Source organism: Ursus americanus, chromosome 1, assembly GCF_024610735.1.
Source record: "Ursus americanus isolate L20-20 chromosome 1, mUrsAme1.1.p, whole genome shotgun sequence".
Taxonomy (NCBI): domain Eukaryota; kingdom Metazoa; phylum Chordata; class Mammalia; order Carnivora; family Ursidae; genus Ursus; species Ursus americanus.
In genome coordinates this window covers 55910642-55920891 of record NC_142127.1, presented here as the reverse complement: position 1 = coordinate 55920891, position 10250 = coordinate 55910642, and the positions used below count along the sequence as shown (strand labels likewise).

General features: G+C 35.6%; 1 protein-coding gene across 4 annotated transcripts in view; it reads left to right on the top strand.

Moving 5' to 3' along the window:
• Positions 1-1199: 1199 nt before the first annotated feature.
• CCDC141 (coiled-coil domain containing 141) overlaps positions 1200-10250 on the top strand; it is a 202173-nt gene continuing 193122 nt past the window's right edge. For all 4 annotated transcript variants that reach the window (XM_087861825.1, XM_087861823.1, XM_087861817.1 and 1 more), the window contains exon 1: positions 1200-10054. The gene's annotated coding sequence lies outside the window, so the exon portion shown is untranslated. The remainder of the gene's footprint in view (positions 10055-10250) is intronic.

The window sequence follows — 10250 nt, the reverse complement described above, 5'->3', positions numbered from 1 at the left end:
CAGGTCCGGAAGGAAGAGAATTACCGTGATACGGGAATCAAAAAGTATCTAACAAAAAAATAGTTGGAAAAACTGGAAAAGAAGTGAACAATAAACATTAAAGCTCATTTGTGACCATGATTAAATAAAATGTAATGGTTAACAAACCACACTCCTTATTAAATAGCCTTCCACTACAACGGATCATAACTTAGCTATCTTTGGAAGTTTACTTCCACTTTAATTACTTTGATTATTTAATAAAAAGGGTCTAGTCTTGAAAACATTTAGTTATAAATGTTCATAAGAACAAAAAATTGAAAACAACCCAAATGTTTTAATAAATGTATTCTTTAAGAATATTATACCATTGAAAATGTTATAGAACTTTATCTAGTGAAGTTGGTAGAAGTCTATTAAAAAGATATGCATGGGGGCGCCTGGGTGGCGCAGTCGTTAAAGCGTCTGCCTTCGGCTCAGGGCGTGATCCCGGCGTTATGGGATCGAGCCCCACATCAGGCTCCTCCGCTGTGAGCCTGCTTCTTCCTCTCCCATTCCCCCTGCTTGTGTTCCCTCTCTCGCTGGCTGTCTCTATCTCTGTCGAATAAATAAATAAAATCTTTAAAAAAAAAAAAAAAAAAAAAAAAAAAAAAGATATGCATGATACATTGTTGAGTGAAAAGCAGTCTCCAAAACTATAGGAATATTATAATCCATTTTTAAAGATAAAAATAGCTATTTGCAGAACTTTAGTAAGTTAGATATGGAATTAATAGATCATTATAATTTTCTTATGTTTATTTTCTAATTTTTCTACTAAAATGGGTGTTTTAAAAGCACTTCTAAGTATAAAATGCCTACCAAGTTTATTCTTATATCCTGAAATATCTGTTGCAACAAGAATTCTGAAGATGAAATAAGAATATATAAGAAAATCTGGGGGAGTATAATTTAAAAAGTATAAATCAATGTACCTTTTTTATTTTCAAAATGTTATAGAAAGTAAATCTCAATGAAGTCATAATGTCTGAAATATGGAGAATATAACATCATGGTTTAAATACCTCATGAAAAAAGTGTACACTGAAATTTGCTTACATCCCTCTCTTCAGATCTATTTCAAACAAATTATTTTGTGTAGGACAAAACTACATTTTAAGAATGGACAAGCAAAGAAAATACTCTTAATGGACAATTCAGTTATAACTTTTGTTATAGGTTGGTACTGATGAAGCCATGCCTGTTTTGGAAATCCCAGGATGAGGGTTCCTCCAAACCCCTGAAGATAAGTAATCTTGCCAATGTCTATTCTTAGTAAAAATGAAGACTGGGAGACAACATGAATGAGTCAATAGCAACCCTTGGCATTCCTGTCTTTCTATCCATTTTATTCTTGTATCTACATCACTCTCAGACTATTAACTCTACCAGTTGTCTACGCAGTCACATCTATGTGGAAGTGCTGTATTGATGGCAGGACCAGGCTTTCCTAGACTCTTCTGTTAGGACTGGGAACAAATTTTTCCCATCAAAAACAATGATTAACATGCAATTTGGCTCACTTTAGCTACATTGTAGATTAACTATCTAACAATCTACTCTGTAGAGTGACCTAGACATTTAGTTAGTATTAATATTACTGTATGTTGCAAGTTGTGAACAATTGACTTACCTACCAACAGATTTTTAGAACATATCCCATTCAGTAGTTGGAGACTGCTTTTGTTCTTTATTTTTTTTTTAAAGATTTTATTTATTTGAGAGAGAACTAGAGTGAGCAAGGGGAGGAGAGAGAGGGGGACAAGCAGACTCCACACCAAGCCCAGAGCCCGACGCAGGGCTCAATGTCACAACCCTAAGATCATGACCTGAGCTTAAATCAAGAGTCCAGAACTTAACGGACTGAGCCACCCAGGCACCCTGAGACTGCTTTTGTTCTAAGAAAATGTTTAGAGCTCATAGACCACAGAGATATCTCTTTGGTACTTAGGATGTGAACATAGATTTAGCTTCAAGGGAGGAACATAGTTACATTGTAAACATGTAGTTTGAACTAGAGTATGTGTTCTAGATCAGTAATTACCAAATCCAACTACGCCTATAAATTAACTGGAGATGTTATTAAAATGCAGATTCTGGGCCACCTGGGTGGCTCAGTCGTTCAGCGTCTGCCTTTGGCTCGGGGCGTGATCCTGGTGTTCTGGGATCAAGCCCCACATCAGGCTCCTCTGCTGGGAGCCTGCTTCGTCCTCTCTCACTCCCCCTGCTTGTGTTCCCTCTCTCGCTGGCTGTCTCTCTCTCTGTCAAATAAATAAATAAAATATTAAAAAAAAAATAAAATGCAGATTCTGATTCAGTAAGTTGGGTAGGAACTGAGGTTCTGCATTTCCAACAAGTTTCCAGATGTTGATAATAATACCACTTTGGATTGCAAGATTCTATAAACCACTTTGGATTGCAAGATTCTAGAATATCTTTTATAAAAAATTTGGTATATGAACCTTTCAAAGTCATTGTCTGATCATCTTTCAAATTATGATTTCTGTAATTTAAAAGAATGCAGAAGTGGCATTTTGGGAAGTATGTTACATACTTCTAGGGATCACAGCAATCAAATATATTTATAAAATCAACAGGTTCAGGGAAATAAGCACATTCATATGTGGAAAATTTTAGTAAACTCAAAACAGTGAAGCCTGAACTGAAATTTCTACTATCTCATGACAGAGTGATGATTATGGTGCACTGTGCCTTCTTGCTTTATTATTTAAAATTCTGTTTCTGGGACGCTCAGTCAGCTAAGTGTCCTGATTCTTGATGTTGGCTCAGGTCATGATCTCAGGGTTGTCAGATTGAGCCCCATGTCAGACTCTATACTGGATGTGGAGCCTGCTTAAGATTCTCTCCCTCTTCCTCTGCCTGTCTCTCTCTCCCTCAAAAAAAAAAAAAAAATTGTCTAAACTTAAAAAAGAAGTATAGCTATTGCTTTTAAAAAGCACCCTAGGAAATAGAGAAAAATATAGAAAACAAAAACTGTCCATAATTCATCAACAGATGAAAATACAGTTCATATTTGATGCATTTCATTTGTATTTTACCTAACAAGATTATACTAGCATTCAACTTTATTTCCTGACTTTTATGGCCATAAAATTTTCCCTTTATCAAATCCCGCCCCCCTTTTTTTAAGTGTAAGCCAATAGCTGTGTTAATATTCTGTAAATAGATATCCTAATTTAACCATTACACTATTAGGCAAAACATTTCATTCCATTCCTTCTTTTTGGTCTTTCTTTATGCTATGATAAGCAATGCTAATGTGAATGTCTTTGCACTTAATTGTGACAGCATCTATCCTCAAGATTCCTGAAATAGGAAATATTGGATTGGGGTTTATCCATTTTTTAAGGCTTTTGATAGATATAGTTGAATTGCTTCCCAGAAGGTTAGGCAAATTTATGCTTCCATCAAAAGCTAGAGTGCTCATTTCATGACAGTCTTTCCAGCTTCAGGTGTTATTTATAAAGTCTTTTGCAAATTTTAAACAAAAGCAGTTTATTTTATATTTCTTAACTGCCAGTGAGGCTGAAAATAATTTAGTAATTTAGTATTATTCATTGTGTTTCCACTTGGTAAACTTATCTGCTATTATTTTTGTGTACTTCTCCTTTGGAGTCTTAGCATTTTTTCTTTTTTGTGTGTAGAAGTTCTTTATATAATAAGCATAATAATCCTTTATCATACTTATGGCAGTGTTGTTCCTAGTTTGTTTATTATTTAAAATCACTTTAATGAACATAGTGTATTATTATTTCATAGGTAGAATTTAGTGATTCATTTGTTGCATATTTTTTATTTTTATGAATTTTGTTAGTATGTTCATCTTAGTATGTTCATTTTTATGGTGAAATCCATTAACCAATCCTCTTTTTGATTTCTCACATTGCCTTAATGCTTAGAAAAATCCTTCTCCTTTAGCTTAAATTTTGATCCTCCTCTGCAGTTTTATGTTTACTTAAGAATTTACTTAATTCGGGGCGCCTGGGTGGCACAGCGGTTAAGCGTCTGCCTTCGGCTCGGGGCGTGATCCCAGTGTTATGGGATCGAGCCCCACATCAGGCTCCTCTGCTATGAGCCTGCTTCTTCCTCTCCCACTCCCCCTGCTTGTGTTCCCTCTCTCGCTGGCTGTCTCTATCTCTGTCGAATAAATAAATAAAATCTTAAAAAAAAAAAAAAAGAATTTACTTAATTCTTAAATCCAAAAGCAGTTTTAGTGTGTTATGTGAGGTGATGATATGATAGGTTTTTTCAAATGTCAAAATGTTCTCAACATTACTGAATAATCTGTTCCTTCCATTGATTTCTGATACTTCCTTGAAAATATATTGTGTTCTTGACTCTCCTGGGCCCGCTTCTGGGCCAGCTATTCTGTTCTGTTGATTGGTGTGTCTATTCTTTTGCCACTACCACACTACTTTTAGGGCTGCTTTTAAAATAAAACCAAAAAAATTTTTAAAAATAGCATTGCGTAGAAGCAGCTCTTTCCTACTGAAATAATTTTTTTTTTGATGGCATTAAGTGAATAAAGAAAACTCCATGGATGAGCATGGACCAGCAGTTTTAGGGGAGTAAAGAAAAAAGGTTACATGCTTACAGATGGTTAAAACAAAGGAAAGGGGAAGTGAAGAAGTAGTAGCTGTGGAGTGTATTACTTGAATGGGCACAGTAGCCAACATGGAGAGACAGAACAAGACTATGTAGAATGCAGGAAATGAGAAGTACAAGAGAAAAAACAAAACAGGAAAATAAGAAAAAATGGAGAGGAAGGGGGAAATGGAGGAACAACATGCATGAAAATTTATTAGAATAATGATGTGAACAGTATTCACAGAGCTTTTTACAATAGTATTTCTGAGAAAATATAAAGTACATAGTGTATTTACATATAAAATGCAAGCACACAAGGCCCAACCCATGGAATAAACAAAGACATACAACAACAGAATGATATATCAACATTAATGACATGAAATAGACTGAGACAGAAACTTAGGTCCTCAGAGTAGCAAATCACAACCAATTCTTTCTTATAGTCGGATTGATGATGAAGAGAATTCACAAGTGTAGAGCCTACTTAGACATACCTGAAATTGTGAATAGATGTTTAATCTTTCAGTTTTGTAAATTTGTTTATAATTCTACATCTATTCAAAATTGAATTTGTTTTAGGCAGTGTGACACAGAAACCAGAATACAGGCTTTGGAGTTATACAAGTTTGGCTCTACATTCTAACGCTGTTGGTTAAGAGTCCTGTTTTTGGTGTTGGGTTGGCATGGTTGAGTCATATTAACTTTGTAACTCTGGATAAGTTATTTACTGTATCTAGGTCAATTTCCTCAGTAAAATGAAATTAGTAGTAAATACCTCAGTGTTTTTCTGGTAATTATATGAGATTATCAAATCTTTAGGAGGGTAGCTGGCACATGATCAGTGTTGTGTATTGCATCTTTTTTCTCTGAGCTTCCTACACTGCAAGGTCCTTGAGGACAAAGATCCTGTGTGTCTTCACTGATGTTTCCCTGGTGCCTAAATCAATACCTAGAACAACAGAAATGCTCAATAAGTATCTGTCAAAAAAAATATTTGCATGGAATCTAATATGTCATCAAATTTCTATTCTGTTTTGTTTTTAACCCATTTGATCCTCTTTGGGCTTTTCCTTAAATGCTATGATGATAGCAGAGGAGAGAGTAGACAAGACCACAAGTTTGTTTTTTGAAGGTCCACTCTCCAAACATAAAAACATCTCTTGTCAAGAGTCCTAAACACAGCATCATCTAGAAGGGGCCATGCTTCAAGTCGGTATCAACTAAAACATTAGGTAAGAGACAGTTCCCTGGTGGGGACTGGTTAACAACCAGGTAAGGACAAGAGTAGCTGGCACTGAGGCAAGGGGTTCATGGCAGGTGGTGTGCACCATGGCAGAGGAGACTAGGAGGAAACGGAGTGTGAGGGCACAAAAACAGACTTCTACCTTGTAATTCTCCACAAGCTGATCTGTCTATCTGTTGTATTCTCCGAATTTTGCAAATCCAAATGTAGTTAGGAGATAGAATTCTGTGGAGAGATTCTAAATAAAATGCACATTACTCTTTATCCTGGAGCATACATTCTAAACAAAAGAGCTTCCTTTCAGTTCCTTGGTCTCGAGGTTTTGTTTGTAAAGAAATGAATTTGAATTTATTCCTTGGGTTTGATGGAAACGTACCTTGGCTTCAGCCACATTATTTACCCAAGCCGCCTGACAACCATGAAGAAGAAAATTCAGAAAACTAACCAAATATTAGCTTGAGATGTTCTCAAGCTAATATTACACAACCGAGATGTTCTCAAGCCTAACCAGTCTGTGGAAGCCAATTATGACAGGGGGGTATCACATTGCAATAGTAACTTAGATTTTCTGTTTAACCATATTATTTGTTTACATGTTCTACCACCTGTTTGATTTAGCCTGTTTGGACCCTCAGCCAAGTCTACCTGTGATCCATTGCTACTGATGATATGGCCAAATCACCCTCCCATTTTGTCCATGTACCTATCAACCCAGATAGACAAAGTGATTTTAAAAGTGAAAAGAAGAATCTCCTGAACAACCAACGAGTCAAAGAAGAACTCAAAAGGGAAATGAAAAAATATCCTGAAACAAATGAAAATGGAAACACAACATACCAAAATCTATAGAATGCCGCAAAAGCAGTTCTAAGAGGACATTTACAGTGATAAATGCACAGATTAAGAGGAAGGAAAGATCTCAAACAACCTAGTTTTATACCTTAAGGAACTAAAAAAAGAACAAACTAAACCCAAAGTTAAGAGAAAGAAGAAAATAACAAAGAACAGAACAGAAATAAATAGAGGCCAGAAAACAATAGAAAAGATCAACAAAACTAAGAGCTCTTTAAAAAAAAAAAAAAGCTGACAAATCTTTGGCTAGATTAAGGAAAAAAGAAGACTCAAAATCAAGTGAAAGAAGAGACATTACTACCGATATCACAGATATACAAAAGATCATAGAGACTACTCTGAGCAATTATAAACCAACAAACTGGATAATCTAGAAGAAATGGATAAATTTCTGGAAACAGAACATACCAAGGCTGAATCATGAAGAAAGAGAAAATCTGAGCAGTCAATAACAAGTAAACAGATTGAATCTGTAATCAAAAACCTCCAACAAGGAAACGTCCAGGAGATAATGGCTTCACTGCTAAATTCTACCAAACTTTTAAGGAAGAATTAAAACCAAATCCTTCTTAAACTCTTCCAAAATGTCAAGGGTGAGGGAATAGTTCCAAACTCATTCCACAAGACTAGCATCACTCTAATACCACAGACATATAAGATTATAAAACTAAAGGCCAATATTCCCAATGAATATCGATGCAAAAATTCTTAACAGAATATTAGCAAACTGAATTCAATAGCACATTAGAAGGAACGTATATCATGATCAAATGAGATATCTCGGGAATCAAGGACAGTTCAACATACCAAATCAATACATGTGATACACCACGTTAATAGAATGAAAAATAAAAACGATATGATCATCTCAGTAGATGCAGAAAAGGCATTTGGAAAAATACAACATCCTTTCATGATAAAAACTCAACTAATTGGGTATAGAAGGAAAATACCTCAATATAATAAAGGCCATATATGACGAACCACAGCTAACATCATGCGAACAGTGAAGGGTTGAAAACTTTTCCTTTAAGATCAGGAACAAGACAAAGGTCCCTACTCTCACCACTCTTATTCAACATAGTACTAGAGCATTCAGGCAAGATAAAGAAATAAAAGTTATCTAAATCGGAAAGAAAGAAGTAAAATTGTCTTTGTAGATGATATGATCTTATATATATATAAAAGAAATCCCTAAAGACTCTACCAAAAAAACCTGTTAGAACTAATCAGTGAGGATGCCTGGGTGGTTCAGACTGTTAAGAATCTGCCTCTGGCTCAGGTCATGATCCCAGGGTCCTGGGATCAAGTCCTACATCAGGCTCCCTGCTCAGCAGGAAGTCTGCTTCTTCCTCTGCCCCCCCAACATGTTCTCTCTCTCTCAAAAATAAATAAAATCTTAACTAATCAATGAATTCAGTGAAGTTGCAGCATATAAGCTCAACATACAGTAATCAGTTGTGTTTCTAAATACTAATGACAAAATATCTAAAAAAGAAAAGTCCATTCATAATAGCATCAAAACCAGTAAAACAGGAACAATTTTAACCAAGGAAGTGAAAGATCTGTACTCTCAAAACTACAAGACTTTGATGAAAGACATTGAAGAAAACACAAACAAGTAGAGAGATATCCATGTACATGGATTGGAAGAATATTGTTAAAATGTTCATACTACCCAAAGTCATCTATAGATGTAATACAATCCCTATCAAAATTCCAAAATTTTTTCACAAAAACACAAAATCTTAAAATTTATATAATCCCCCAAAACCCCAAATCTTAAAATTTATATAATCCCCCAAAACCCCAAAACCCCAAATCCCCCAAATCCCCCAAAACCCCAAAACAATCCTGAGGAAAAAAGGCAACACACTTTCAAACTATATTACAAAGCTATAGCAATTAAAACAGTATGACACTATCATAAGACACATAGACCACTGGAATAGATTTGAGACCCAGAAGTAAACCACCATCTACATGGTCAACTAATACTTAACAAGGAAGCTAAAAAGCCTCAACAGGGAAAGAATAGTCTTTTCAATAAATGGTGTTGGGAAAACTGGATAACCACATGCAGAAAAATGAAATTGGACCCTTATCTTACACCACACACAAAAATTAACTCATAGTTGCTGTAGGCTTAAACATAAGACCTGAAACCATGAAACTCCAAAAGAAAGCATAGGAAAAAAACTCCTTGACATTGGTCTTAGCAATGAATTTGGATATGGCAGCAAAAGCACAAGCAACAAAAGAAAAAATCAATACATGGGACTACATCAAACTTTTAAAAAGCTTCTGCACAGCAAAACAACAACAACAACAAACAATCAATGAAATGAAAAGACAACGTACAGAATGGGAGAAAATATTTGTAAAGCATATATCTATCTGAAAAGTGGTTAATATTCAAAGTATATAGCCAAAACAACCAAACAAACAAAAACCAACCCACAATCATATAACTCAATAGCAAAAAAAAATCCACTTAATAAATAGGCAGAGGAACTGAATAGGCATTTTTCCAAAGAAGACGTACAGATATATAATAGGTACATGAAGAGATGTTCAACACTACTAATTGTAAGAGAAATGCAAATCAAAACAATGAGATATCACCTCACACCTATTAGAATGGCTGTCATCAAAAAGACAATAGATAACAAGAGTTGGCAAGGATGTTGAGAAAAGGGAATCCTTGTGCACTGTTGTTGGGAATACAAATTAGTGCAGCCACTATGGAAAACAAGATGGAGGTTTCTTTAAAAATTAAAAATAGAGGCACCATATGATCCAACAATCCTACTTCTGGGTATATATCCAAAGGAAATGAAAGCAGAATCTTGAAGAGATGTCTGCACTCCCATGTTTATTATAGCAGTATGCACAATAGCCAAGCTATGAAAACAACCAAAGTGTCAATGGAGGAATGGATAAAGAAATTATATAAATACATGGAATATCATTTAGCCATGAAAAAGAAGGAAATCTTGCCATTTGTGAGAAATGGTTGGATCTTGAGGGCATTATGCTAAGTGAAAAAAGTCAGAGCAAGGTAAATACTGTATGATCTCGCATATGGAATCTTTTTTTTTAAGGTTTGTTGATTTTTTTTTTATTTTTATTTTTTTAAAGATTTTATTTATTTATTCGACAGAGATAGAGACAGCCAGAGAGAGAGGGAACACAAGCAGGGGGAGTGGGAGAGGAAGAAGCAGGCTCATAGCGGAGGAGCCTGATGTGGGGCTCGATCCCATAACGCCGCGCTCACGCCCTGAGCTGAAGGCAGACGCTCAACCGCTGTGCCACCCAGGCACCCCTAAGGTTTGTTGATTTTTTTAAAAGATTTTTTATTTATTTATATGCCAGAGAGAGAGAGAGAAAGAACACAAGCAGGGGGAGCAGCAGGCAGAAGGAGAGAGCCGGATGCAGGACTCGATCCCAGGACCCTGGGATCATGACCTGAGCTGAAGGCAGTTGCTCAACCGACTGAGCCACCCAGATTCCACATGTGGAATCT